Here is a 4,711-nt window from a genome sequence, read left to right as displayed (position 1 = left end):
CCCTCACCACTGCCTGCACCATCCCACATCCCTCACCACTGCCTGCAGCATTTGCACTGCTACCTGCAGCATCCTGCATTCCTGACTGTAATATTCCTCACCACTTCCATCAGCTCCCCTCACCCCTGGAGCAGCATTCCACACTGCTGCCTCTGGCATCCCACATCCCTCACTGCAGCATCCCACCTCCCTGGCTGCCTGGCATGCCCCATGGGTGCCCGCAGCATCCCTGACCAGCATCCCAAATGGATCCTTGTGTCCATGTTGCCATGTCCATGCTGCTGTATCCACCCTCCACTCCAGCCCGTGCTTCCAGTGCTGGCATCAAGGATACTTGGAATCAGAGCAGGATGCTGGGGACCTCAGGCAGGTGAGGAGGGAGGGATCCATCTCCCCAAGGGTGGATCTCCCCCACTGCCTCTCCAGGCTCCTGGGACAGTGTTTGACCACCATCAGGGTGGAAAAGGTTTCCTGAAACCGAAATGTGGTAAATTAATGATCGATAATTGTAGTTATGGTCCTGGCTGGAGGGGTGGGGGTGGCTCTGAGCGTCATCCCGTGTGGTCACTGGGTGTCATCCCACTGTGCCTGTGGCATCCTGACACCTATGACCGGAATGGGGCCGGGTTTAGCTGCTCCCATGGTTCCAGGCTGATCCAGGCCCAGCCCAGATTCCAGAAGGATGAACTCTGGGTCATGGCGCTGTCATGAGGGTCCCCTGTGCCCATTGTCCCCGTGTCCAAGGTGTGACCAAGTGTCCTTCTCCCACCTGGGCTTCTCCAGGGCTGGAATGTGCAGGGAAGCGGAGCTGAGAGGTGGCAGCATCCCTCATCCTACAACTCACCACCTTTGCCCAGCTGTCCCACCTTTCCCTGGGAAACCGAGGCCGGGCAGGGTGGCTGTGGGAGCTCCCCTGGAAGGAGCTCCTGGAAGGACAGGGACCGGTTTCTTGCCCGTCCCTGAGGAAAACCGAGCTTGCTCCCGGGTCCCAGCACCGGACCAGCCGTGCCAGGACCCCCCGCGAGCGCCCCGTGTCTCCCTCTTTGCCAGGTGAAAGTGTGGTTCCAGAACAGGCGGACGAAATACAAACGGCAGAAGCTGGAGGAGGAAGGCCCCGACTCGGACCAGAAGAAGAAAGGCTCCCACCACATCAACCGATGGCGCCTCGCCACCAAGCAGTCGAGCGGAGAAGACATCGACGTCACCTCCAACGACTAAGGCAGGGACAGGCTCCTGGTGCAGCCACCATGGAGAGGAACCCGGGGGAGGAAGGGGGGACACAGGCGGCGGCACCACCCAACAGCGGACTGTAGGGACGGTCGCCGAAGCCGCCGCCGCATCCCGCGGCCTTTCCTCGGGGCGCCCGGTCCCCCCCGCCGCCCGGGGCATCCCTCGGAGGTGCTTTTCGGGAAGCTCCCGCCGCCGCCGCCGAGCCGAGGAGGAGGAAGAGGAGGCTGCCGGGGCGGCCCCGGGACGCGGCCGCGCGTCCTCCTCCGCGCTGGAAGGCGTCCGTCAGCCGCCAGATCAAATCCGCACGTCCTGCCCAGAAAGCTCCGTGTGCCCGACCCCTTCTTCATTTTTCCTTTTTATTATAATTTTTCACCTTTTCTCCCCCGTCCCCCCGTCCCCCGTCCCCGTCCCCGTTGTCGTTTCATCGGTTTTTTTTGTTTGTTTGTTTTTTTTTTTTATTACACGGTTTATTTTAATTTATTCTGTTCTCTCCGTGCCCGTGTGCGTGCGTTCCTTGTCGTAGGTATCAGCAGCTGTAGTGTGTGTTCCTGCGTGGTAATAAAAGGCAAAATGTGCTGGAAGCTGCTCTGGTTGCCTCGTGGTGGTGGGGGGGACAAGGGGACCGTCCCCATTCCCATCTTGTGGGAGGGATGGGTGTCACTGGGAAGGGCTGGGAATGATGGAGCTAGGAGAGCTTGGTGGGTGCAGGGGAGGTGAGGATGGACGGTCTCCCTCGGGGATCCTGGGGCCACCACCGGGGTGGCCACAGGTATGACAGGGGTGGCCACAGGTAAGACAGGGGTGGCCACAGGTATGACAGGGTGGTCACAGGTATGACAGGGGTGGCCACAGGTATGACAGGTATGCGGCGGCTCCGGGGCCGGGCAGCTTCACACCTGCGCCGGGGATTGAATGTCGGGAGAGGTTCCAAATGGCTCCGCTTCCCTCCGGATCCCCCGGGAATAACCCCTGCGGGGATCCCCCTCCAAGCCATGGGGCACCCAGGGCTGGGCAAGGGACCCCCCACGGGTCCCCGGGCACTCCTGGGACCCCCCAGGAATGAGGGACTTGGAGGGGTTGGGAGGGTCTTGGGGGATAAAGGTTGGGTGTTCTTCCCATGTCTTCCTGGAATTTTGGGGGAAAAGACACTTATAATAATTTTTAAAATACTTTATATATTTATATAAAGTAATAACATATTTTATATGTAAGTATATAAAATATGTCATATTTTATATAAAATCATTGTATTTGTCTATATGTGTGTATAATATTTATATATAGATAAACATATATAGTGTATACCTATCGTACATTACATATTCATATATAATATTATATGCTTATTTATATCATATATAATATTATATGCTTATTTATAAATATAAAATATATGCTTATTTATAAATACAAAATATACACACACGAATACAACCATTTTATACAAAATATATCAGATACACAAATATACTTATACGTGTATATATGTGTGAACAAAACATATACACATAAATGTGTATATAATGTGCATATTCTAGATTATAATTTACATTTTATAATTTATGAGTGTATATGCACAAAATATACTCAGACATTTGTGCATATAACATATATAGAATATATTTTATATATATATTATATAATATATATGTGCATATATAATATATATGGCATTTTATGTTTTTGGTATATTATACATAATATCTAATTACACATTTTAAAATATATCCATTTACTTGCATATTTTATTATGTGTACTGGATTAGAAATATATTATACATACAATTATCCATATATTGTATGTTTTAACATTATACATATTTTGTGATCATATATGTATAATGTATAATTATACACACATACACAAACAAATGCCATAATTCCTGCCGTCGGGAAAACCCCCTTCCCACATCCCCTCGTGCTTCAGGGGAAATCCCCACCCCTGGCAGCTTCTTCCCCGTAAAACCAGCCCATAAATCCCCACATCCACATCACCCTTCCCATCAGAACTCCACACAGAGCACACTCCAGCTCCGTTTAAATTCCTTTATTCCAGGCAGATCCGAGTGTTACACCGAGTGTCGCGGTCGGTGACTCTACCGAGAAGGTTAAAAAGAGCTGGAGCGCACGGGGGGGGCCCGGGGGGGGGGGCGTCTCGGGGTGTTCCTGGGGGTGCCCGGGGGGGTCTCTGGGTGTTCCTGGGGGTGCCCAGGGGTGCCCACACCCCCGGGGGGCTGTGGAGGGACCGCTGGAAGACGTGCCGGTGCCGGCAGGTGACCCCTCTCCACATCCCGAGGGATTTGCTGTTATAAGGTGCATTCAGATCGGGGGGGGGGGGATGAGATGCCAGGTGCAAAACAAGCCATAAAAAAGGGGAGAAAAGCCAAAAGGGGATGTTTCCTAAAGCAACTCAGGGAGATACCCGGAGCTGGGGGCATCTCCCATCGCCAGGACCACTCCAAGCCTCCACATCCAGCACTGGGAATGCTCTCAGAGCCAGGCCAGCTTCCCAGGTGAGCTTTTGTACCCTAAAAACCTCGGCCCAAAGGTTCATCACAGCACTTGGGGAGCCCCTGCACTCCTCCAAAGGGTATCCCAGGCTCTGGATCTCCATCACAGCTCTCCAAGAGGAGCCAACCAAAGAGGAGTGGACACCAACATCCCTCGGCTACGTGGCATTGGTAGAGATTTACCAGCATTGCTTTTCCCAGGGTGGCAGGATCCAACCTTTGCCAGGTTATCCCACATCCTGGTGATGCCCAGCGCTGGCACGGGCAGCCCACGGGGTTGCCCTGCTGCCCATCCTGCCAGGAGCTGGGCACACACCGGGATGCAGAGCAGGAGAATGAGCAACGAGCAAAAACGGAAGGAACTGAGCTGTGCCCGAGCTTTGGGACACGGGTGACACAACCCCAGGGCTGCCCCCTGGTTGTCCCCCCGCCGGCTCAGGGAGCAGCCAACACACACATCTTCCAGGAGAGGCTCCAAACTTCTCGCTGGCACCTTTCGCTGCAACCTGGTCCTCATTATTTCTTAATTAACATATCCAAGAAATCAATTAAGTGCGACATTTCTAATTAAATACTACAGGAGATGATCGCCTCATTATTATTATCTGCCGAGGTGAACAACTTGATGTGTGCGGCGGGTTCTGCGCTCCCTGTTCCTTCCACTCCCCCAATTACAGGAAATCAGGGATGCAAACGGTTGGGGTTGTTCTCGCAAACCGAAGGCTCCGTTTTGTACATTAGGAAAAGTCGAAGAGATTAATTAGCTACTAAGTGAATGTGCATAATGTTATCATTAGCTGTTGTGTGTAGTCTTTCCTGGCACAATTTGCTGTCCTAATAAACAGTACTAATGTGCTACTGCTTTCCCAGCTCCACAGTTTTCACTCCTAGCGCCGTTGGAAGAGTCGAGCGTGGTATTTTGGACCAGCAGTCCCAAAGTGATGGCAGGAACCAGGATGATCCAGTGCTGG

The 4,711-nt window shown here is 52.5% G+C and overlaps 1 pseudogene; it reads left to right on the top strand.

Moving 5' to 3' along the window:
- The window catches only part of LOC113955243, an 8,385-nt pseudogene extending 7,025 nt beyond the window's left edge, over positions 1 to 1,360 (top strand).
- The last annotated feature ends 3,351 nt before the right edge of the window (positions 1,361 to 4,711 follow it).

Source organism: Corapipo altera, unplaced genomic scaffold (assembly GCF_003945725.1).
Source record: "Corapipo altera isolate COAL_440 unplaced genomic scaffold, ASM394572v1 295, whole genome shotgun sequence".
In the NCBI taxonomy this organism is placed as follows: domain Eukaryota; kingdom Metazoa; phylum Chordata; class Aves; order Passeriformes; family Pipridae; genus Corapipo; species Corapipo altera.
The sequence above is the reverse complement of the archived record's forward strand: the minus strand, read 5'-3'. Positions and strand labels throughout refer to the sequence as shown.